We start from the raw sequence: 27,500 nt of genomic DNA, 5'->3' as shown, positions 1-27,500 counted from the left end.
TGCCGAGCTGAGCAAGAACTCTTTAATTTCCTGTTTGATTCAAGGATCAGACCAAGTGTTACTATGATATTTTCTTATTGTTGACAATTCTTCTTCACTTTAGAGGTTACTGCACTATAATTGTTCGGTGGCTACTTTCCTCTTGGTAAGGGTAGAAGAGACTCTTTAGCTGTGGTAAGCATCTCTTTTAGGAGAAGGACACTCCAAAATCAAACCATTGTTCTCTAGTCTAGGGTAGTGCTATAGCCTCTGTACCATGGTCTTCCACTGTCTTGGATTAAAGTTCTCTTGCTTGAGGGTACACTTGGGCACACTATTCTATCTTATTTCTATTCCTCTTGTTTTGTTAAGTTTTTCATGGTTTATGTAGAAGATATTTATTTTAATGTTGTTACTCTTAAAATATTTTGTTGAAATTTCTTTTTTTTTTTCCTTTCTCACAGGGTTAGTTTCCCTGTTGGGCCCCTTGGGCTTATAGCATCCTGCTTTTCCAACTAGGGTTGTAGCTTAGCAAGTAATAATAATAAGTTTACATCAGTGAGATTTTAACCCTGATGTGCAAGATTGAACTTGAAGTATATGCATATCAGTGTTTTCTTAATTGCTCATCGATTCTTCTAGAGTTTTTATGATTGCAATTGCTTGCAAGGTAAAGAAAGGCATTGCTTGATATGATTTAGGGAGTGCTGCTGCATATATAACAAGGTCTTTGAACTGTTTATTTATATCAGAGTTTAATGTGCTGCTTATGAAGTCATGTGTTGTCTTTTAATTTGTTCAGGTGTGCAAAGGGTTTCCCTGATCAGTGCTTTCAGGGAGATGTGGTCTGTCTTAGCACAGAGCATCATTAACTAAACTTGTTAGTTTTGCAAGTAGAGAGACGTTGCAAGATCAGCTTAAGTATACTGAAGTCCTTAAATATAAACTATTCTTTATGTTATTAGTTCCAACAGACTTGCTTCTAAATCGCAATTAAGGTCAATAATATACAATATTCTAGAAGTTTTATTCCAGCTATGACTATATAGTGGAAAGACAGTTGAATCTTTGTAACTTCAGATGTTTTTATGTTCAACAGGCTGACACAAATCTCTCTTTATAGTTGATATATGCCAGATTTATCTTAAGATCTATTATAGTTACTATTTTCATATAGTTTATTTCCATATTTCCTTTCCACACTGGGCTATTTTCCCTGTTGGAACTTTTGGGTTTATAGCATCCTGCTTTTCCAATTAGAGTTGTATCTTAGTAATAATAATAACAATAATCTATTATGCAATGTTTTATGTCAAGGGAAACATGCCAGTCTGCATTAATGACTTATTTCCAATGGAGAAGTGTTGTGTGTATCTGGTGAGCTATAAACTCTGGGAATCAGGGTGAGACACCGTCAAATTTCCTACCCAGGTTGTAACTTATCAGAACACCATTTTAGCAACGAGACAAATCAGGCAGCAGTGTGGCATGGCTGAGAAAGCTGGCTATCAGCACACTGCCAGGGCAGGCACTACAGAAAATAGGAGGAGAGATTCTTTCCTCCTCCTTTCTGGGTTGACAAGGAGGGGAGGTTTTAGTTGTGGTAGCCTATGAATTGTACAATAATAATAATAATAATAATAATAATAATAATAATAATAATAATAATAATAATAATAATAATAATAATAATAATAATAATAATAATAATAATAATAATAGTGTCCAACACAAAAGTTATTATTGGCTATTGCCTTGAAATTCACTTTTATGCTTCAAAATAAAGACTGCTAATCTGTTTTCCCTTTTCCAGATCTGATGGAGTGAGGTCGCCAACCAGCTGATAAGTGCAAGTGCACTTCAACTATATCGTGAGCAGACAGAATGCCTAAGGATAGAATGCCTAAGGATAGAATGCCTAAGGATAGAATGCCTAAGGACATAATGCCTAAGGACATAATGCCTAAGGACATAATGCCTAAGGACATAATGCCTAAGGACAGAATGCCTAAGGGCAGAATGCCTAAGGACAAAATGCCTAAGGACAGAATGCCTAAGGACAGAATGCCTAAGGACAGAATACCTAAGGACAGAATGCCTAATCCCTCAACACGGGCAAATGCCTAATGGACAAAACATCTAAAAAGGGATAAAAAAAAAAAAAGAACTAGATAACTGAGCAATGTAGAGTACTGACCTCGGCCAAGATGGCTAAGTTTACCTTCATCCTTATTGTAAGTTGCATTAATTTTTTTTGTTTATTTACTCGAATAATTTCGTATTAACTTTTTCAACATTTGCACCTAATAAATTCGGTACTTGCTTGTTCAGCCCTGCTGCTGCCTCCGATGCCTTAGATGACCGCGGAGGTAGCAGCAGTAGGGGATTCAGCATTATGAAGCTTCATCTGTAGGGGATAATGTGGGAGGGTGGGCTGTGACACCCTAGCAGTACCAGCTGAACTCGGTTGAGTCCCTTGTTAGGCTGGGAGGAACGTAGAGAGTAGAGGTCCCCTTTTTGTTTTTGTTTCTTTGTTGAAGTCGGCTACCCCCCAAAATAGGGGGAAGTGCCTTGGTATATGTATGTATGTACAAGCTTAGAGAGAGTTTGGTGAGGAATTGAAACACACTTGTTAAAAGTATGGTGCCATCCTTCTAGGGATTTCATAGATTTTGGAAAATTTGATTAAATTCTATGATACACATTCCACATTTGAACTTCGTCAACCTCTGTGAACTATTCTGAGCCATGTCATTTTAAAATATTAAAAAAAAATTCACTAAAAATATCTTAAGTTTAGTGGTCCATTGAAGTAAAAAAGTCTGACTCATTGGGCTGGTAAAACTCCTTCTTTTAATAATGAAGTAAAAAAGTTTGTGAGAAAGATCCGCCACATCCTCTGTTCCTTTGTTTCTTTTCCTCACTGAGCTATTTTTCCTTGTTGGAGCCCTTGGGCTTATAACACCTTGCTTTTACAACAAGGATTGTATCTTAGCTATTAATAATAATAATAATAATAATAATAATAATAATAATAATAATAATGATTATAATAATAATGATTATAATAATGATAATAATAATGATGATGATGATAATAATTGTTATAATAATGATGATGATGATAATAATTGTTATAATAATAATAATGATGATAATAATAGTAGTAATAATAATAATAATAATAATAATAATAATAATAATAACAATAATAATATTGTGTTGTATGTACAATGTCTAAAATGTAGTTTAGCTAAAAGTATAAGAACGCTAATTTATTTACTTTCTTTCAGAATTATATACTTGTGTTCCAAGTTTTCAAGAAGATACGTTAACAGTACTAGAGAGATTCACTCCACTAATTACAGGTAAGGTGTATACTGGTTTATTTCAGGTACTTTTCACTCTTAGGATATCATAAAATACACACAAACCAAATTTGTGAAATTCATTCTAATTATTCCAGTCTTCCTTCACCTAATGAGTTATCCTAAACATTTGCTTCTTTCCTTTTTAATTGCAAAAGTCCTCTGATAATTATGACTCAGCCCTTCGTCGTCCCAACCATTCAGATCTTACTAAGAAATTGTGATATATTCATTTTTTTTTCATATATTGTCTCAACTTTAACTCACCCCTATGTCCATGTCTGTCATTCACAATTATACATATTGTGATTGCACCATTCACAGAAAATATGTATACATATACTTCTTTATCCATACACCAGCAAAATAATACTACCCCACAACGAACTAGCAAATCTCCTAATTTCGCCTAGCGTACCATTACCATGTATAAAAATGCCAACCTATTTTGGATTCCAAAAACTAACAACATTTTTGTATCTTTCATCATTCCTTGTATGGACATCCTTTTCATGATTGTAATCTTTCACTACTCCAAACACATCTTCCTATTATAACCTTTCATTTGCCTATCTCATTTTCTGGTTTTTTTTTTCTTAAGAATCGAAAAAATCGCGCACACTGGTAGGAACAACTGCAAGAACTTCATCCAAATCACATATTCCTTTATATTCTCATCCCCAAACTTCTTCCATGCTGAAGTGTCCAGTCTGTATCTCATTTTTCACCATATATGCTTCTTCAAACGCATTTGTCTATGCCTTACGCTGGTTTTTATTCTTCTCACATTTATACTTCTATCTTGAAGATCGTGCACTATTGGCACTGAATACTTGCATATGGTTACACACACAGTCATAAACTCACTAAAGTCTCACTCACTATTCTGTCTTCTCTCAATGAATTAATATATAAACTTTCCTATATGATCTGCCACTATTACTATACATTTATATTACTTTGTAGTATAATTACCGCCACTAATAATAGTTCATTTATATTTTTCCCTTATGACAATCAACTCGCGTATTAACATCCTCTTTAGCTATTGTAAGCAGCTCTTCAAGGAGAAAGACACTCCAAAATCAAACCATTGTTTTCTAGTCTTGGGTAGTGCCATAGCCTCTCTACTGTGGACTTCCACTGTCTTTGGTCAAGAGTTCTCTTGCTTGAGGGTACAGTTGGGTACACTATTCTATCAAATTTCTCCTCCTCTTGTTTTGTTAAAGTTTTTAATAGTTTATATAGGAAATATTTGTTAATGTTGTTACTGTTCTTAAAATATTTTCTCTTTCCTTGTTTCCTTTCCTCACTGGGCTATTTTCCCCGTTGGGTGCCCTGGGCTTATAACATCCTGCTTTTCCAGCTAGGGTTATAGCTTAGCAAATGATGATAGTAATAATGATGATGATGATGATGATAATAATAATGATGATAATGATAATAACAACAACACATTATGCATTATCAAACCTCTTTGGGATTACTAAAACAGTATCATTCTCCAACCATCTACTCAAACCATGATTATTTTTCAAACTCTAGTATTTACTTTGTTGAACCCTCTTCAAGCTCTTTTTTCATTGAACCATACTTCTAATAATTCCTGAGATATTCTTTCTCATATGGCAATTGCTTCTATATACAGTTTTATCAGCCCTGGTATAATGGGCAACGCTAACTACAATTCAACATAAGCATATGTATTGAGCTCTGCAGTATACACTTTAGTTTTCTAGTTCACCCCTTTTAGCCTTACCTGCTACTCACATTGCTTTTTAAACCCTGGAAGAGATGTATAAAGGTGGCTGCAATTCTAAAATAATCATGTCCTGGAAAAGTTATCCATTGACCATTATTCCAAATTAGATTCATTCTCCTATCTGTACTCCATCCTTTATACCTCAGTTCACAACATACAAAACCATTTTCATTTGCTTTTTCTTTCACAATCCTTTTCCTGACCAATCTCACTGCAACCAAAACAGGCAACCAATGACCATTTACCTGTAACAGCCTCTTTTCTGTACATCATCTGTCCTTCCAACTCTCTGATTTACACTTCTATTTTTACTTGGCCAAGCATAAAAGATTCTTTAGCTCTGGTAAGCAGCTCTCCAAAATCAAACCATTTTTCTCAAGTCTTGGGTAGTGTCATAGCCTCTGTAACATGGCATTTCACTGTTTTGGGTTAATAGTTCTCTTGCTTGAGGGTACACTTAGGAACACACTTCTTATTTCTCTTCCCCAAATGGCTCCTTTCAATAGGTTTTTGGTTTGATATCCCTTACTTTGATTAGTGATACCAAGGTGATACCATCTATTAATATTTGTACATCGTCTTAAGCCGACTCTTTACACCTTAGCATTACCTAGACAGCCACTGCCATAGTTAACTTTTAGCTTTCTATTCAGTCACCACTAGTATTGCTCTATACATTTACATTGATTATCCATCAACTATTCAGTATCCATTTCTGTTTGCTGCCTATTCTCATATAATTTTCTTTTAATGGTGGTATGTGTCGTTTGATAGATTATATTTGTCATATCTGTTTTGATTTTGTTACTGTTTTAAAGATATTTTGTTAATTTTTTCTCATCGTTTATTTCCTTATTACCTTTCCTCACTGGGCTATTTTTCCCTGTTGGAGCCCTTGGGCTTATATCATCTTACTTTTCCAACTAGGGCTGTAGCTTGGCTAGTAATAATAATAATAATAATAATAATAATAATAATGATGATGATAATAATAACAATAATAATAATAATAATTCTCAGAATATTCTCTTGTTTTACACAACTAGCTACTTTTGTAAATCTATTTTCAAGTCTATATTCCAGGCAATAACAACTCATTTGAACATAATTACATTTTCGTCATTTTTTTTTTCAGAACACCCACAGTATATATCACAACTTAAACTCCTATTCCATTTCCTCTATACTTCCCTATTCTTAGGTTTACTGCCAACATCCCTTCTTCCTAAGCAGAAATATTTGCCTGTCCAGTTCTAAGCATTAGTATACCTGAAGTTTTCTCTAAGTATACTTATCAAACTGAAATATGTCCCTATTCATTTCAGGGCATTATTACACTTCAACATTTTCTCTGAATAGACCATTCTACCAATATATCTATCAGACATAGTTCGAGGAAATCTTTGCAACTATATCTATCAAAGCAACATTTCACAATTTATTTGAACCAGTGCAGTCATTCTACCAATTCCTTTCAATGATTGCAGGAATAAAATCCATTTTTTTTACTCGACATTCTCTTCCTTACATTCTCATATGCAGCCATCTTGCTCTACTAAGTTCCTATCAACAACCCTATTCTAATGAACACAATTCAAGGACCAAACATGCACAACTTGCTCACTTTCTTTCAGACTGTTAACGATGATACGCAGCAGGGTTTAACAATCGATAATTCACACACAACTGAACTATATTCTTACACAGCTAACAACAATCTCTTAGAAAGTTTATATACTGCAGCATATATCTATATCTATCTATCTATCTATCTATCTATTGCAATACTAATTTCCTCGATTCAATTGCACTTCTGTAATAGCAACAGCAAACTAGTCACTCGTGAAATCTCTTTGTCTATTCAGCCCACTCTCAAACAATAACATACTGTACCCCTTCCATCGAAATCCTTAAAATAAATCTGTCCTTTTGGCATAAACACAGATCTAAAGTGTCTACCAACTTTTCTATCCATCATTATCAAATAATCAGCTCTCAGGACCAACTGATATAGCGAGGTAATCCTCATCTTAATGCTGACTGTTCTTATTGCTATGAGTCTAATCTGTTGAACGTCTCCATTCTTTTGGGTTTTCATTTATCTCCTGTTACATTATTATTATTATTATTATTATTATTATTATTATTATTATTATTATTATTATTATTATTATTATTATTATTATTATTATTATTATTATTATTACTACTACTACTACTACTACTACTTGCTAAGCCACAACCCTAGTTGGAAAAGCAGGATACTATAAGCACAGGGGGGGCCCAACAGGAAAAATAGCCCAGTGAGGAAGGGAAACAAGGAAAAATAAAATATTTTAGGAGTAACAACATTAAAATAAATATCTCCTATATAAACTATAAAAAGTTTAACAAAAAGGAGGAAGAAAAATAAGATAGCATAGTGTGCTCGAGTGTACCCTTTTTACCCTCAAGCAAGAGAACTTTGACCCAAGACAGTGGAAGACCATGGGACAGAGGCTATGGCACTACCCTATACTAGAGAATAATGGTTTGATTTTGGAGTGTCCTCATAGAAGAGCTGCTTGCCATAGCTAAAGAGTCTCTTCTACCCCTAACAAGAGGAAATTTTATTTAGTTGTAGGCTTCTTTATCTCGTCTTCTAATCAAGTTCATTCGTTTTACCCATTACTGATCCTGGTAACCTTTCTGAAAGGTTTTCCTGTTCACGTCCTGGTGTCCCAGATTAAGGTTGATATATTGAGAACACCCGTATTGCCTTATCTCAAAGATCATTTAAACATTTAGTAGTCTCTCTTGTTTTTTCACAATTACAACAAAAATAATTAACATTTAAAAGGACTGCATCATTTGCTTTTACTCATTTTATAATCCTTAGCATCTCCTGAATTCGTTTTCTACCCATTACTCACAGCATCCTTTAAGCAGCTCTCCTATCTTCTATTTGATATCCTTCCTTTCCAGTCATCATAGGATCTGTTTTGCTTATGTTTAGCACATTCATCTCTACATTTTTCTCCTCCACTTCAACATTTCTATGCTTCTCCTTCTATTATTGATATTAACAGTAAATGATATAGGGTTTATCCTTGAAAGGCATCTAAGATTTTTCTCATATACTTCTCAAACACCTACCACTGTCTTCACCCTAGATACATGTTAAGTAGTCTGTCCATCTAATTCCTACAAATAATGGTATTGTGTGTCTTCTCAAACACCTACCACTGTCTTGAGGGTACACTCGGGCACACTATTCTATCTAATTTCTCATCCTCCTGTTTTGTTAAAAGTTTTATATTTTATATAATACTTATTTTGTGGTTTTACTGTTCTTAGAATATTTTTTCATTGTTTCTTTTCCTCACTCGGTTATTTTCCTGGTTGGAGCCCCTGGGCTTAGAGCATCCTGTTTTCCCAACCAACTAGGGTTGTAGCTCAGCAAGTAATGATAATAGTAATAATATACAAAGGACTCTAGCCATCTAATTGCTTGCCTTACTACTTTAATAAGTGTCTTCTCGAGGTATCATTCCAGTATTTAGCTCATTATCATGACTGTCTTTGTTGCATTACCTTTAAGATACAGGGATCCTGATCAAGCACTATTTACACTATCCAACGTAGTTAATCAAACTGTATAACTCAAACACGAACATATTTTATGCCCTTGCAAATGAATCTATTACCTCTGTATTTCACACTGGACCACATAAACAGGGTAATGTTTCTCCCATGTGATATCAAACAAGACCTTACTTTCTCATTTTGTTTCCCATTTTAGACTATTTTGTATGATTTTCATCTGGAATTTTTCATTTCTAATTTTCTTTCTTTTTATATAGCATTCTAAATTCAGTTACATTTCATCCAGGAAACTTTTTAAACATTATAGAAGCTGTTTGACCAAAGATCTGGCAGTTATTTAAGTCTTATGGAAGCGTTCTAAACGTTACAGATGAATTCTGAACAAAGAACTGGCAGTAATTCTTCTATTTCCACATTCATGTTTCTACACATTTTCCTTCATTCTTTTATTGAATCTCACAGAAAATTCTTGGTCCCAAAATAGAAACTTACAAATACTAACTGGTTGACATTTTTCTTGTTTGTCCATTCTTTTGCATGAATTATTCGTTCTCCAATAAAAACACTTTTTTTTTAATCACATTTATCCATAATAGTCTTAATGTCTTCTTTCATTTGATTTCAACTGTAATCAATTGAGCATCCTACCAATAACTTCACTCCATCAAAATTATTTATTTTATGGGACAACTATTCTACAGTAATATTCTGGCTGTCATCTCTATATACGTAAGCTATTTGGATATTTTCTCTCTTCAATTACATGTCCTTACCTCCCTCAACAGCAAATGACACAGGGCTTATAATTGATAGAAATCGACATTTTTCTCATAGTTTCATTTTTTAAATCTTATGAGATTAAAGTAACGATATCTAAATAAAATCTTTCTGGTGACCTGCGTTCCTAATTCTCACCACCTGCTTGCCTTACTACTTTGTCCCTTCTCAATTCTACAAATATGTTGTATTAACTTTGCTTCTTATTTAGGTACTTTTCCTTTAGTTAAATCATTACAAACACTAAATTTTCTTTGCCTTTCTTATGAGTTACAATGCCCAAAAGGCCATACACTAAGTACCAAACTTTATTCAATGAACTATACACATGCATTCATTAACTTTGCACAAATCAACTTAATACAGACACTATATCAACCACGTATCTAGGACACATAGCACCTATATTATACGATACAAGCCCTTCTCCTAAGTCTTATTTCATCATCCGTTCCAAACTCTACCTTTACTTTTGATGGCTGCTTTTCCGGTCCCATACAGCAGGGGAACCCCACTCTCTACAGGACCTCCACTGTCGTTTTACCTTGTTCGTTCAGAGTATTTAACATTTCATATCGCGTATTGTTCATTTACTGTTAAATTGTCACTGTTATATGACTGATGAAATAAAAAAAGTCTTCAGTTTCCTCTTAAAAGCCTTAATATCTTCAATCATTTGGACGCCTCGGCTAACAATCTTTCAGAATTTACGATCACACACTTCATCCGATATTTCTTCATCTGCCACATACCGTACAATATTTGCATCTCTCTCTCTCTCTCTCTCTCTCTCTCTCTCTCTCTCTCTCTCTCTCTCTCTCTCTCTCTCTCTCTCACTACAAGCTCAAATATAATACTCTTAATGTTACTATGTCTGTCATTCCAATCATCATCCTGAAACATTCGACCTCTTATTTCTCAACTCATCTGCAATTGTATGGCGGTCTGCTTTTCTTTCGTTTATTTATTGCATCCATTATCAAGTATTTATTCCCAAGGAGAGTTCTTCCATTCATTGGCTGTTTCTTCTTTTACTTAACTGCCTACACTGTTTTGTTTACAAGATCACATTCTATTATTATTATTATTATTATTATTATCATTATTATTATTATTATTATTATTATTATTATTATTATTATTATTATTATTATTATTATTATTATTACTCCTCGCTAACCTACAACCCTAGTTGGAAAACCAGGATGCGATAAGCCCAGGGGCCCCAACAGGGAAAATAGCCCAGTGAGGAGAGGAAACAGGGAAAAATAGAATACTTCAAGAACAGTAACAACAATGAAATAAATATTTCCAATATAAACTACAAAACTTTTAACAAAACAAAACAAGAGAAAGAGAAATTGGATAGAATATAGTGCCTGATTGTATCCTCAAGTAAGAGGAACTTGACCCAATATATGGTCTTTCAGACTTTATTTTTTCTTTACCAACACTCAACCAGTCCTTGTAAATTATTTTCTGAACTTTCTTTCCTACTTCAAACATTAGACATTGAAACACTTACTCTCATTTATTCACGTGTATTCACATTATGTTCAATGTCCACTTCCTTTCTCCCTAAAGTGAAATATGTCTGTCCAGTTCTTTGACCACATGACACATTCTCTAGCTAAGGTAGCCCCAGGAAATTTCTGCACCAGTACCTTTCATGAAACTATTTTACAATCTATTTGTTACAAGTGCAGTAATTCTGCCATCTCTTTCTTGCAATGCTTATAGGAATAAATCCATTTTTTACCATCCAAATGTACTTCACATCACCGTTTTCTTCATGTGTAGTATCTCACACTTGCAGCCTATCTCAATATTGGTACTATGGCAATTATTATTATTATTATTATTATTATTATTATTATTATTATTATTATTATTATTATTATTATTATTATTATTATTATCATTATTATTATTATTATTATCATCAATTGCTAAGCTACAACCCTAGTTGGAAAAGAAGGATGCTATAAACCCTTGTGGGCCCAACAGAGAAAATAGCTCAGTGAGGAAAGGAAACAAGGGATAATAAAATCTTTCAAGAACAGTAACAACATTAAAATAAATATTTTCTATATAAACTATAAAAAAATAACAAAAGAGGAAAAGAAATTAAATAGGATGCCAGAGTATACCCTCAAGCAAGAGAACTCTTTTGAGATAAAAGGTTATTAACCCAGTTCTTGATAAACTTCTAGTATTTTTCTCATACTTTCGAAACACCTACCATTGTCTGCACTCTAGATATGTATAAGGGAGTCTGTCCATCTAATTGCTCGACATGCTAATTTAATAAGTATGTTAACTCATTATCAGGGCTGCCTTTTTTTGCATTACTTTCAAAATATAGGGACTTTTATCAAGCACTATATACTCTATCCAGCATTGTTAATTATATGGTATATAACTCATACACAAATATTTTCTATTCTCTTGCAAATTTCAGTGTTAGCTCGGTCTCTATCGTACACTAAACCACATAAATAACATATACTCTCTCTCTCTCTCTCTCTCTCTCTCTCTCTCTCTCTCTCTCTCTCTCTCTCTCTCTCTCTCTCTCTCTCTCTCTCTCTCTCTCTCTCTCATGTGATATTATACAAGACCTTACATTGTCTCCTTTCATTTTGGAATCAACTTGACATTCATCTATAATGTTACTTGACACTTTTTTCTCTCTTTTCTATATTGCACTCCAAATTCAGTAACATTTTTTTCCATTTCCTTATATTTCCACAATCATATTTTACACTTTCTTATTCACTGTTTCCTTTAATCTGACAGAAGATTCTTGGTCTCACACAAGAACTTCCAAATACTAAATGGTTGACACTTATTTCTGTCTCTTCCATCCTTTCACATGAATCATTGGTTCTCCTATACATGGTCTTTTTATCAAATTCATCTGAAATAGTCTTGATGTCTGCTTTCATTTATTTAAACCTTTTAGCCATGGTAAGTAGCTCTTCTAGAAAAAAAGACACTCCAAAATCAAACTATTGTTCCCTAGTCTTGGGTAGGGCCATAGCCTCTGTACTATGATCTTCCACTGTCTTGGGTCAGAGTTCTCTTGTTTGAGGGTACAATCGGACACACAATTCTATCTAATTTCTCTTCCACTGTTTTGTTAAATTGTTATAGTTTATATAGGGAATATTCATTTTACTGTTGTTACTGTTTTTAAAATATTTGATTTTTCCTTGTTTCCTTTCCTCCCTGGGCTATTTTCCCGGTTGGGGCCCCTGGGCTTATAGCATCCTGCTTTTCCAACTATGGTTGTAGCTTAGCAAGTAATAATAATAATAATAATAATAAAAATAATAATAATAATAATAATAATAATAATAATAATAATAATAATAATAATAATAATAATATGGTACTGTTATCTCAGGATGCCAGAAAACCTAAAATCAATCAATACACTTTCAAATATCAACTTGTGACCTCCCTCAACAGCACGTGACCCAGAGCCTATGACTAATAGACTCCAACATTTTCCCCCCAACTAATTCTTGCTATATCTGGCGATATACTGAAGCAAGCTTGTTAAAGTCTAGCTTCTCAATGCCTATCTATCTGTTGCCTTGGCACGTTGTCCTTCCCCTTATGTTGTATGCTCTATTAGTGTTATTTTTGTACTTTTCCTTTTAGTTTATTATAAACAAATTTCCTTTACATTTCCTTAGAGCTACAAGGACTAGAGTCAAATAAGCATTATATATTACAGTACGAGTTTTATTCAATGCACTATCTACATGCACTCATTAACCTTGCACAAATCAACTTAATACAGACAGTACAACCAAGTATATAAATAACTCCTATGGAATGCTATGCCAGACATTCCTTTCAGTCTTGCTTCATTTTCCATTCTAATCACTACTTGAATTTCCTTTAAGATATGTTTTCATACACTTCCTAGCTTAATAACCCCCCCCCCTCTCTCTCTCTCTCTCTCTCTCTCTCTCTCTCTCTCTCTCTCTCTCTCTCTCTCTCTCTCTCTCTCTCTCTCTCTCTCTCTTTAAACATTATAGAAGCTGTTTGACCAAAGATCTGGCAGTTATTTAAGTCTTATGGAAGCGTTCTAAACGTTACAGATGAATTCTGAACAAAGAACTGGCAGTAATTCTTCTATTTCCACATTCATGTTTCTACACATTTTCCTTCATTCTTTTATTGAATCTCACAGAAAATTCTTGGTCCCAAAATAGAAACTTACAAATAATAACTGGTTGACATTTTTCTTGTTTGTCCATTCTTTTGCATGAATTATTCGTTCTCCAATAAAAACATTTTTTTAATCACATTTATCCATAATAGTCTTAATATCTACTTTAATTTTATTTCAACTATAATCAATTGAGCATCCTAGCAATAACTTTACTCCTTCAAAAGTATTCATTTTATGGGACAACTATTCTACAGTAATACTCTGGCTGTCATCTCTATATACGTAAGCTATTTGGATATTTTCTCTCTACAATTACATGTCCTTACCTCCCTCAACAGCAAATGACACAGGGCTGATAATTGGTAGACATCGGCATTTTTCTCAAATAGTTTCATTTTTTAAATCTTATGAGATTAAAGTAACGATATCCAAATAGAATCTTTCTGGTGACCTGCGTTCCTAATTCTCACCACCTGCTTGCCTTAGTCCTTTGTCCCTTCTCATTTCTACATTATTATTATTATTATTATTATTATTATTATTATTATTATTATTATTATTATTATTATTATTATTATTTAGAGGAGGAGTGGAAGTTAGTAAAAGAAAATTTTGTTGGAATTGCAAGTGATGTGTATGGCAAGAAGTTAGTTGGAATTGCAAGTGATGTGTAGGAAAAAGTTTGTTGGAGGCAGCATGAGGAAGGGCAGTGAATGGTAGAATGAAGGAGTGAAGGTAAAAGTGGAAGAGAAAAAGAGGGCTTTTGAAGAATGGCTGCAGAGTAATAGTATAGAGAAGTATGAAAAATATAGAGAGAAAAAGGTGGAAGTAAAGCGCAAGGTACGTGAGGCAAAGAGGGCAGCTGACCTGAGGTGGGGTCAGGGATTGAGTCATTCCTATGAAGAGAATAAGAAGTAGTTTTAGAAAGAAGTGAAGGGTGTAAGGAAGGCTGGTTCAAGAATTGAAGAGACAGTGAAAGATGGAAATGGAAGGTTGTTAAAAGGAGAGGAGGCAAGGAAAGGGTGGGCGGAATATTTTGAAAATTTACTGAATGTTGAGGATAATAGAGAGGCAGATATTATTGCTGTTGCAGGTGTTGAGGTGCCAGTGATGGGAGATGAGAATGAGAGAGAGATTACTAGAGAGGAAGTGAGGAGAGCACTAGATGAAACGAGAGTAGGAAAAGCGTCTGGTATGGATGGTGTGAGAGCTGAGATGTTGAAGGAAGGGGGTGTGACTGTACTTGAATGGCTGGTGAGATTGTTTAATATGTGTTTTGTGTTGTCAATGGTACCAGTAGATTGGGTTTGTGCATGTATTGTACCACTATATAAGGGTAAGGGAGATGTGCATGAGTGTTGTAATTCAAAGGTTATTAGTTTGTTGAGTGTGGTGGGAAAAGCGTATGGTAGTAGAGTACTGATTAATAGGATTAAGGGTAAAACAGAGAATTCAATCTTAGAAGTACAGGGTGGTTTTAAAAGAGGTAGGGGTTGTATGAATCTGATTTTTACAGTTGGGCAGATATGCGAGAAATATTTAGCAAAAGGTAAGGTGTATGTTGCGTTTATGGATCTGGAGAAAGCGTATGATAGAGTTGATAGGGAAGCAATGTGGAATGTGATGAGGTTATATGGAGTTAGTGGAAGGTTGTTGCAAGCAGTGAAAAGTTTCTACAAAGGTAGTAAAGCATGTGTTAGGATAGGAAATGAAGTGAGTGATTGGTTTCCGGTAAGAGAGGGGCTGAGAAAGGGATGTGTGATGTCGCCGTGGTTGTTTAACTTGTATGTTGATGGAGTGGTGAGAGAGGTGAATGCTCGAGTGCTTGGGCGAGAATTGAAACTGGAAGACGAGAATGACCAGGAATGGGAGGTAAATCAGTTGTGGTTTGCGAATGATACTGTACTGGTTGCAGACGAGGAAGAGAAGCTTGGCCGATTAGTGACCGAATTTGGAAGGGTGTGTGAGAGAAGGAAATTGAGAGTTAATGTGGGTAAGAGTAAGGTTATGAAATGTACGAGAAGGGAAGGTGGTGCGAGGTTGAATGTCATGTTGAATGGAGAGTTACTTGAGGAGGTGGATCAGTTTAAGTACTTGGGGTCTGTTGTTGCAGCAAATGGTGGAGTGGAAGCAGATGTACGTCAGAGAGTCAATGAAGGATGCAAAGTGTTGGGGCCAGTTAGGGGAGTAGTAAAAATAGAGGGTTGGAAAAGCAGGATGTGATAAGCCCAGGGGCCCTAACAGGGAAAATAGCCCAGTGAGGAGAGGAAACAGGGAAAAATAAAATACTTTAAGAACAGTAACAACAATAAATAAATATTTCTAGTATAAACTATAAAAATTTTAACAAAACAAAACAAGAGAAAGAGAAATTTGATAGAATATAGTGCCCGAGTGTATCCTCAAGTAAGAGTTACTTGACCCAATATATGGTGTTTCAGACTTTATTTTTTCTTTACCAACACTCAACCAGTCCTTGTAAATTATTTTCTGAACTTTCTTTCCTACTTCAAACATTAGACATTGAAACACTTACTCTCATTTATTCACGTGTATTCACATTATGTTCAATGTCCACTTCCTTTCTCCCTAAAGTGAAATATGTCTGTCCAGTTCTTTGACCACATGACACATTCTCTAGCTAAGGTAGCCCCAGGAAATTTCTGCACCAGTACCTTTCATGAAACTATTTTACAATCTATTTGTTACAAGTGCAGTAATTCTGCCATCTCTTTCTTGCAATGCTTATAGGAATAAATCCATTTTTACCATCCAAATGTACTTCACATCACCGTTTTCTTCATGTGTAGTATCTCACACTTGCAGCCTATCTCAATATTGGTACTATGGCAATTATTATTATTATTATTATTATTATTATTATTATTATTATTATTATTATTATTATTATTATTATTATTATTATTATTATTAATAATTGCTAAGCTACAACCCTAGTTGGAAAAGAAGGATGCTATAAACCCTTGTGGGCCCAACAGAGAAAATAGCTCAGTGAGGAAAGGAAACAAGGGATAATAAAATCTTTCAAGAACAGTAACAACATTAAAATAAATATTTTCTATATAAACTATAAAAAAAATAACAAAAGAGGAAAAGAAATTAAATAGTATGCCAGAGTATACCCTCAAGCAAGAGAACTCTTTGAGATAAAAGGTTATTAACCCAGTTCTTGATAAACTTCTAGTATTTTTCTCATACTTTCGAAACACCTACCATTGTCTTCACTCTAGATATGTATAAGGGAGTCTGTTCATCTAATTGCTCGACATGCTAATTTAATAAGTATCTTAACTCATTATCAGGGCTGCCCTTTTTTTGCATTACTTTCAAATATAGGGACCTTTATCAAGCACTATATACTCTATCCAGCATTGTTAATTAAATGGGTATATAACTCATACACAATATATTTCTATTCTCTTGCAAATTTCAGTGTTAGCTCGGTCTCTATCGTACACTAAACCACATAATTAACAAATACTGTATCTCTCTCTCATGTGATATTATACAAGACCTTACATTGTCTCCTTTCATTTTGGAATCAACTTGACATTCATCTCTAATGTTACTTGACACTTTTCTCTCTTTTCTATATTGCACTCCAAATTCAGTAACATTTTTTTTCCATTTCCTTATATTTCCACAATCATATTTTACACTTACTCATTCACTGTTTCTTTAATCTGACAGAAGATTCTTGGTCTCACACAAGAACTTCCAAATACTAAATGGTTGACACTTATTTCTGTCTCTTCCATCCTTTCACATGAATTATTGGTTCTCCTATACATGGTCTTTTTATCAAATTCATCTGAAATAGTCTTGATGTCTGCTTTCATTTATTTAAACCTTTTAGCCATGGTAAGTAGCTCTTCTAGAAAAAAGACACTCCAAAATCAAACCAGTGTTTCCCTAGTCTTGGTAGGGCCATAGCCTCTGTACTATGATCTTCCACTGTCTTGGGGTCAGAGTTCTCTTGTTTGAGGGTACAATCGGACACACAATTCTATCTAATTTCTCTTCCACTGTTTTGTTAAATTGTTATAGTTTATATAGGGAATATCATTTTACTGTGTTACTGTTTTTAAATATTTGATTTTTCCTTGTTTCCTTTCCTCCCTGGGCTATTTTCCCGGTTGGGGCCCCTGGGCTTATAGCATCCTGCTTTTCCAAGTATGGTTGTAGCTTAGCAAGTGATAATAATAATAATAATAATAATAGTAATAATAATAATAATAATAATAATATAGTACTGTTATCTCAGGATGCCAGAAAACCTAAAATCAATACCCTTTCAAATATGACCTTGTGACCTCCCTTAACAGCACGTGACCCAGAGCCTATCACTAATAGACTCCAACATTTTCCCCCAAATAATTCTTGCTATATCTAGCGATAAACTGAAGCAAGCTTGTTAAAGTCTAGCTCTCAATGCCCATCTATCTGTTGCTTTGACACGTTGTCCTTTCCCTTATGTTGTATGCTCTGTTAGTGTTATTTATGTACTTTTCCTTTTAGTTTATTATAAACAAATTTCCTTTACATTTCCTTAGAGCTACAAGGACTAGAGTCAAATAAGCATTATACATTACAGTACCGAGTTTTATTCAATGCACTATCTACTGGCACTCATTAACCTTGCACAAATCAATTTAATACAGACAGTACGACAAAGTATATAAATAGCCCCTATATAATGCTATGCCAGACATTCCTTTCAGTCTTGCTTCATTTTCCATTCTAAACTCTACTTGAATTTCCTTTAAAATATGTTTTCATACACTTCCTAGTTTAATAATCTCTCTCTCTCTCTCTCTCTCTCTCTCTCTCTCTCTCTCTCTCTCTCTCTCTCTCTCTCTCTCTCTCTCTCTCCTCAGGAGAATGTGACTCCTTATTTTATTTCCTTTTCTGTCTTTCCATTCTTCCACATGAGTCATAACACTCTTATTCTTCACATTTTTCTGTAATTTCCCCTATGTCTGCATTCATCTCTAATGAACCAAATTCAATTGCTTATTTTCCCACCAGTGATTGATCCTTATCACCTTTACATACTGCATTCATTAAGTATTTCTTCAAAGAGGGAGTTCTATCTCTGCCTGTTCTCTTCAATCAAGCAACTGACTTCATTTAGTTCTCTTTTTTAAATCACTTTCTTGCAAGGAACTTAACCATTCTGACCAAAGTTACTCTAAAACATACGTTCCTTCAGACTCGAGTTTCTCACATGACCAACATTCAACCTTTCCCTTTTCAATCACAACCATTCTGACCAAAGTGACTTTGAAACAGATGTTCCTTCAGATTCAAGTTTCTCACATGACCACCATTCAACCTTTCCCTTTTCAATCACAACCATTCTGACCAAAGTTACTCTAAAACATACGTTCCTTCAGACTCAAGTTTCTCACATGACCACCATTCAACCTTTCCCTTTTCAATCACAACCATTCTGACCAAAGTTACTCTAAAACATACGTTCCTTCAGACTCAAGTTTCTCACATGACCACCATTCAACCTTTCCCTTTTCAATCACAACCATTCTGACCAAAGTTACTCTAAAACATACGTTCCTTCAGACTCAAGTTTCTCACATGACCACCATTCAACCTTTCCCTTTTCAATCACAACCATTCTGACCAAAGTTACTCTAAAACATACGTTCCTTCAGACTCAAGTTTCTCACATGACCACCATTCAACCTTTCCCTTTTCAATCACAACCATTCTGACCAAAGTTACTCTAAAACATACGTTCCTTCAGACTCAAGTTTCTCACATGACCAACATTCAACCTTTCCCTTTTCAATCACAACCATTCTGACCAAAGTTACTCTAAAACATACGTTCCTTCAGACTCAAGTTTCTCACATGACCAACATTCAACCTTTCCCTTTTCAATCACAACCATTCTGACCAAAGTTACTCTAAAACATACGTTCCTTCAGACTCAAGTTTCTCACATGACCAACATTCAACCTTTCCCTTTTCAATCACAACCATTCTGACCAAAGTTACTCTAAAACATACGTTCCTTCAGACTCAAGTTTCTCACATGACCAACATTCAACCTTTCCCTTTTCAATCACAACCATTCTGACCAAAGTGACTTTGAAACAGATGTTCCTTCAGATTTAAGTTTCTCATATGACCACCATTCAACCTTTCCCTTTTCAATCACAACCATTCTGACCAAAGTTACTCTAAAACATACGTTCCTTCAGACTCAAGTTTCTCACATGACCAACATTCAACCTTTCCCTTTTCAATCACAACCATTCTGACCAAAGTTACTTTGAAACAGATGTTCCTTCAGACTCAATTTTCTCACATGACCAACATTCAACCTTTCCCTTTTCAATCACAACCATTCTGACCAAAGTTACTTTGAAACAGATGTTCCTTCAGACTCAATTTTCTCACATGACCAACATTCAACCTTTCCCTTTTCAATCACAACCATTCTGACCAAAGTTACTCTAAAACAGATGTTCCTTCAGACTCAATTTTCTCACATGACCAACATTCAACCTTTCCCTTTTCAATCACAACCATTCTGACCAAAGTTACTCTAAAACATACGTTCCTTCAGACTCAAGTTTCTCACATGACCACCATTCAACCTTTCCCTTTTCAATCACAACCATTCTGACCAAAGTTACTCTAAAACATACGTTCCTTCAGACTCAAGTTTCTCACATGACCAACATTCAACCTTTCCCTTTTCAATCACAACCATTCTGACCAAAGTTACTCTAAAACATACGTTCCTTCAGACTCAAGTTTCTCACATGACCAACATTCAACCTTTCCCTTTTCAATCACAACCATTCTGACCAAAGTTACTTTGAAACAGATGTTCCTTCAGACTCAATTTTCTCACATGACCAACATTCAACCTTTCCCTTTTCAATCACAACCATTCTGACCAAAGTTACTTTGAAACAGATGTTCCTTCAGACTCAATTTTCTCACATGACCAACATTCAACCTTTCCCTTTTCAATCACAACCATTCTGACCAAAGTTACTTTGAAACAGATGTTCCTTCAGACTCAATTTTCTCACATGACCAACATTCAACCTTTCCCTTTTCAATCACAACCATTCTGACCAAAGTTACTCTAAAACATACTTTCCTTCAGACTCAAGTTTCTCACATGACCACCATTCAACCTTTCCCTTTTCAATCACAACCATTCTGACCAAAGTTACTCTAAAACATACGTTCCTTCAGACTCAAGTTTCTCACATGACCAACATTCAACCTTTCCCTTTTCAATCACAACCATTCTGACCAAAGTTACTCTAAAACATACGTTCCTTCAGACTCAAGTTTCTCACATGACCAACATTCAACCTTTCCCTTTTCAATCACAACCATTCTGACCAAAGTTACTTTGAAACAGATGTTCCTTCAGACTCAATTTTCTCACATGACCAACATTCAACCTTTCCCTTTTCAATCACAACCATTCTGACCAAAGTTACTCTAAAACATACGTTCCTTCAGACTCAAGTTTCTCACATGACCACCATTCAACCTTTCCCTTTTCAATCACAACCATTCTGACCAAAGTTACTCTAAAACATACGTTCCTTCAGACTCAAGTTTCTCACATGACCACCATTCAACCTTTCCCTTTTCAATCACAACCATTCTGACCAAAGTTACTCTAAAACATACGTTCCTTCAGACTCAAGTTTCTCACATGACCAACATTCAACCTTTCCCTTTTCAATCACAACCATTCTGACCAAAGTTACTCTAAAACATACGTTCCTTCAGACTCAAGTTTCTCACATGACCACCATTCAACCTTTCCCTTCTCAATCACAATCATTCTGACCAAAGTTACTCTTAAAACATACGTTCCTTCAGACTCAAGTTTCTCACATGACCACCATTCAACCTTTCCCTTTTTCAATCACAACCATTCTGACCAAAGTGACTTTGAAACAGATGTTCCTTCAGATTTAAGTTTCTCACATGACCACCATTCAACCTTTCCCTTTTTAATCACAACCATTCTGACCAAAGTTACTCTTAAAACATACGTTCCTTCATATTTAAGTTTCTCACATGACCACCATTCAACCTTTCCCTTCTCAATCACAATCATTCTGACCAAAGTTACTCTTAAAACATACGTTCCTTCAGACTCAAGTTTCTCACATGACCACCATTCAACCTTTCCCTTTTCAATCACAACCATTCTGACCAAAGTTACTCTTAAAACATACGTTCCTTCATATTTAAGTTTCTCACATGACCACCATTCAACCTTTCCCTTCTCAATCACAATCATTCTGACCAAAGTTACTCTTAAAACATACGTTCCTTCATATTTAAGTTTCTCACATGACCACCATTCAACCTTTCCCTTTTCAATCACAACCATTCTGACCAAAGTTACTCTAAAACATACGTTCCTTCAGACTCAAGTTTCTCACATGACCACCATTCAACCTTTCCCTTTTCAATCACAACCATTCTGACCAAAGTTACTCTAAAACATACGTTCCTTCAGACTCAAGTTTCTCACATGACCACCATTCAACCTTTCCCTTCTCAATCACAATCATTCTGACCAAAGTTACTCTTAAAACATACGTTCCTTCAGACTCAAGTTTCTCACATGACCACCATTCAACCTTTCCCTTTTTCAATCACAACCATTCTGACCAAAGTGACTTTGAAACAGATGTTCCTTCAGATTTAAGTTTCTCACATGACCACCATTCAACCTTTCCCTTTTCAATCACAACCATTCTGACCAAAGTTACTCTTAAAACATACGTTCCTTCATATTTAAGTTTCTCACATGACCACCATTCAACCTTTCCCTTCTCAATCACAATCATTCTGACCAAAGTTACTCTTAAAACATACGTTCCTTCATATTTAAGTTTCTCACATGACCACCATTCAACCTTTCCCTTTTCAATCACAACCATTCTGACCAAAGTTACTCTAAAACATACGTTCCTTCAGACTCAAGTTTCTCACATGACCACCATTCAACCTTTCCCTTTTCAATCACAACCATTCTGACCAAAGTTACTCTAAAACATACGTTCCTTCAGATTCAAGTTTCTCACATGACCAAATTCAGCCTTTCCCCATTTCAATCACCTGTTTGCAGAGGTCAATCTCCTACAAATATATTAAAACTCTAATTCACCTTCCCTCCATTCTTCTCTATTCACAGCATCATCCAATTAGTGTTCTTCCTTCGTTTCATTTCCAGTCACCATCTCTGCATTTCACGCCTCTTCAACAATACTTCGTCCATTTTTGTAGTAAATAATAATTGACACTGCTAGATGCAACAAATGATATTCTTAAATTATTGTGAAACACTTGCCACCGTCTTCACCTTAAATATAAGTACATTTGGGCTCCCTATTTTATCTTATTTCTCTTCCTCTTGTTTTGTTATTTTTTTATGGTATATACGAGATATTTATTTTAATGTTAGTATTCTTAAAATATTTTATTTTTCTTGTTTCCTTTCCTCACTGGGCTATTTCCTGTGCTGGAGCCTTTGAGCTTATAGCATCCTGCTTTTCCAACTAGGGTTGTAGATTAGCAAGTAATAATAATAATAATAATAATAATAATAATAATAATAATAATAATAATAATAATAATAATAATAATAATAATAATAAAAAGGTTTCTGTTCCTCTGTGTCTTCTCCCAGTAGGGTTCTAGTTGTTAATGATAAAGACTGCTTTCATTACATTGTTTTTAGGATATAGGGACCCAAATGTATTTGTTTGTCTTTGAAAATTAATTAGTAAATATAATATTAACGCTTTACTAAATATCAGTATTTCCCCAGTCTGTATTGTACACTAAACAACATAAATAATATAAACTGTATCTCTCTTACGTGATCGTATACAAGATCTTACATTCAGTTTCATTTAATTTTAGTCTCTACTTGACATTCATCTAGAATGTTTAGTTTATACTTTTCTCATTCTTTATATTGCATTCCAAATTCAGTAACCTTTTTTTCCATTTCCTTATTTTTCCACAATCATATCATACACATTCTCTTTCAGTTTTGGTTTAATCTCACAGAAGATTCTTGGTCTCACACAAGAACTTACAAATACTAAATGGTTCACACTTAAATCTCTCTCCATCCTTTCACATGAATTATTGGTTCTCCTATACATAGTCTTTTTATCCAATTCATCTGAAATAGCCTTGATGTCTGCTTTCATTTTATTTAAACCTTTTAAACCTTTTAGCTATAGTAAGTAGCTCTTCTAAGAGCAGGAGACACTAAAATCAAATCATTGTTCTCGAGTCTTGGTTAGGGCTACAGCCTCTGTACCATAGTCTTCCACTGTCTTAGGTTAGAGTTCTCTTGCTTGAGGGTACAATCGGGCACACTATTCTATCTTATTTCTCTTCCTCTTGTTCTATTAAAGTTTTTATAGTTTATATAGGAAATATTGATTTTGGTGTTGTTGCTGTTCTTAAAATATTTTATTTTTCTTGCTTTTTTATCTCACTCGGCTATTTTCCTTGTTGAAGCCCGTGGGCCTATAGCATCCTGCTTTTCCAACTAGGATTATAGTATAGAAATTATTAATAATAATGATAATAAACTACTGTCATCTCAATTTACATAAAGTACTGTCACCTCAATTTACACAGGGTATTTCAATATGATCTCCCTTTACTTATACTTCCTCCTATTCAATACACTTTCACCTCTGATGTCAGGATGCCAGAAAACTTAAAATCAATCAATCAACCAATACACTTTTATATCTCAACTTGTGACCTCCCTTTACAGCACGTGACCCAGAGCCTATCACTGATAGACTCCAACATTTCCCCCCCCCCCCCCAAATAATTCTAGCTATATCTAGCGATATACTGAAGCAAGCTTGTTAAAGTCTAGCTTCTCAATGCCTATCTGTCTGTTACCTGGGCACGTTGTCCTTTCCCTTATGTTGTATGCTCTATTAGTGTTATTCATGTACTTTTCCTTTTAGTTTATTATAAACAGATTTCCTTTACATTTCCTTAGAGCTACAAGGACTAGAGTCAAATAAGCATTATACATTACATTACAATACCGAGTTTTATTCAATGCATTATTTACTTTCACTCATTAACCTTGCACAAATCAACTTAATACAGACAGTACGACAAAGTATATAAATAACCCCAATGTAATGCTATGCCAGACATTCCTTTCAGTCTTGCTTCATTTTCCATTCTAAACTACACTTGAATTTCCTTTAAAATATGTTTCCATACACTTCCTAGTTTAATAACCTCTCTCTCTCTCTCTCTCTCTCTCTCTCTCTCTCTCTCTCTCTCCTCTCTCTCTCTCTCTCTCTCTCTCTCTCTCTCTCTCTCTCTCTCTCTCTCTCTCTCTCTCAGGAGAATCTGACTCCTTATTTTATTTCCTTTTCTGACATTCCATTCTACCACATGAATCATAACACACTCACATTCTTCTGCAATTTTCTCTGTCTGCATTCATCTCTCATGAACCAAATTCAATTTCTTATTTTCCCACCAGTGATTGATCCTTATCACCTTTACATACTTCATTCATTAAGTATTTATTCAAAGAGAGAGTTCTATCTCTGCCTGTTTTCTTCAATCAAGCAACTGACTTCATTTAGTTTTCTTTTTTAAATCACTTTCTTGCAAGGAACTTAACCATTCTGACCAAAGTTACTCTTAAAACTTACGTTCCTTCAGACTCAAGTTTCTCACATGACCAATATTCAACATTTCCCTTTTCAATCACAACCATTCTGACCAAAGTTACTTTGAAACAGATGTTCCTTCAGACTCAAGTTTCTCACATGACCAACATTCAACCTTTCCCTTTTCAATCACAACCATTCTGACCAAAGTTACTTTGAAACAGATGTTGTTTCAGACTCAAGTTTCTCACATGACCAACATTCAACCTTTCCCTTTTCAATCACAACCATTCTGACCAAAGTTACTCTAAAACATACGTTCCTTCAAACTCAAGTTTCTCACATGACCAACATTCAACCTTCCCTTTTCAATCACCTGTTTGCAGAGGTCAATCTCCTACAAATATATTAAAACTCTAATTCACCTTCCCTCCATTCTTCTCTATTCACAGCATCATCCAATTAGTGTTCTTCCTTCGTTTCATTTCCAGGCACCATCTCTGCATTTCAGGCAACTTCAACATTCCTTCGTCCATTTTTGTAGTAAATAAAAATTGACACAGTTCTAGATACAAATAATAATATTCTTAAATCCTTCTGAAACATCTACCACCGACTTCACCCTAAATATAAGTACACTCTGGCACACTATTCTATCTTATTTCTCTTCCTCTTGTTTTGTTAGTTTTTTTTATAGTTTATAAGAGAGATTTGTTTTAATGTTACTGTTCTTAAGATATTTTATTTTTTTCTTTTATTTTTTTTCTGGTTTCCTTTCGTCACTGGGCTATTTTCTGTGCTTGAGCCTTTGGACTTACAGCATCCTGCTAGGGTTGTAGCTTAGCAAGTAATCATAATAGAAGGGGTCTGTTCCTCTGTGTCATCTCAGAGTAGGGTTCTAGTAGTTAATGATAAAGACTGCTTTCATTGCATTGTTTTTAAGATATAGGGACCCAAATATATTTGTTTGAAAATTAGATTAAATATAATATCAACGCTTTACTAAATATCAGTACATTTCCCCAGTCTGTATTGTACACTAAACCACTTCAATACTTATACTATATTTCACTTGTGATACTATAAAAGACCTTACTTTTTCCGTTATAGACTGTAGTTAATATTCATATAGAATCTTTAATTGGCAATTTATATTCCATTCCAAATGCAGTTTGTTACTATTCCCAGAACCATATTTTGCACATCGTCGTTCAGTCACACCATAAACTTTTTTCGCATGAATCATGGATTTTTCTATACATTCTATTCATCACATTCATGAGTAATATAGGCTGGTTTCGTTATTTAAAGCATAAACAATTATCTGTCTTTATTCTGTAATAAGGTTAAATTTAATCTCAATATTTTTTATTTATGAATTTTGTCATGTTTGGATATTTTATTCCTATACTGCACAAATTTTTTTTTACCTTGCCAAACAATAACATCATCCTACATAATTCAATTGATTTCCTAAAATTTCGTGTCCATATCATGATTTGTCAATAAGTAATTTATCAGTTCCATTTGGCTAATAATTATGAACCTCATTTTATATGCTTCAAGTAAATGCATGCATAACTTTTCCAGTCCATTTGGCTAATTTGCTTATATGATTCCCACTTTTTAAGTTTCTTTTATATATGCTTTGATAAGTTTTCCAGTTTCCTTTGGCGAATTCCCATTTTCTATGTTTCAAGTATATGTATAACTATAATTTTTCCAGGCCACTTGGCAAATTCCTATTTTTTTATAGCATAAGTAATAAGTATTCCAGCCGAATTGGCATAATTCCCGTTTTTCCCCATATTCTATGCATAAGTATGAGTATTCCAGCCCAATTTGCATATAGATAATTCCCATTTTATATGTCTCAAGTACATGTATATCTTTCCAGAAATGGCTGAAATCCTGGTGCTTCCAGCAGCAGATTGGGGTACATCTGGAAGGGTAACATGCATTGCCCCCCTCCTCCGGCCGGTACTGGAAGAATCTGGAACCAGTTCCAGACCATACCAGTGAAGGGGGACCCTGGGCGCTCATTTTTCCCTGGTACTAAAAGGTCTGCAAACCTATCTTTAAAAATTCATTTACAAAATAGCTAAAGGCAACTCCTAGCTAAAGGCAACTCA

The 27,500-nt window shown here is 34.6% G+C and overlaps 1 long non-coding RNA gene across 2 annotated transcripts in view; it reads left to right on the top strand.

Annotated features, from left to right (window-relative positions):
• The window catches only part of LOC137640533 (uncharacterized), a 201,086-nt gene extending 173,610 nt beyond the window's left edge, over positions 1-27,476 (top strand). For both annotated transcript variants that reach the window (XR_011044390.1, XR_011044391.1), the window contains exons 3-5: positions 1,793-2,213; positions 3,273-3,347; positions 27,266-27,476. This is a non-coding gene — a long non-coding RNA (uncharacterized lncRNA). The remainder of the gene's footprint in view (positions 1-1,792; positions 2,214-3,272; positions 3,348-27,265) is intronic.
• The last annotated feature ends 24 nt before the right edge of the window (positions 27,477-27,500 follow it).

Source organism: Palaemon carinicauda, chromosome 5 (genome assembly GCF_036898095.1).
Source record: "Palaemon carinicauda isolate YSFRI2023 chromosome 5, ASM3689809v2, whole genome shotgun sequence".
Classification (NCBI taxonomy): Eukaryota; Metazoa; Arthropoda; class Malacostraca; order Decapoda; family Palaemonidae; genus Palaemon; species Palaemon carinicauda.
The sequence above is the reverse complement of the archived record's forward strand: the minus strand, read 5'-3'. Positions and strand labels throughout refer to the sequence as shown.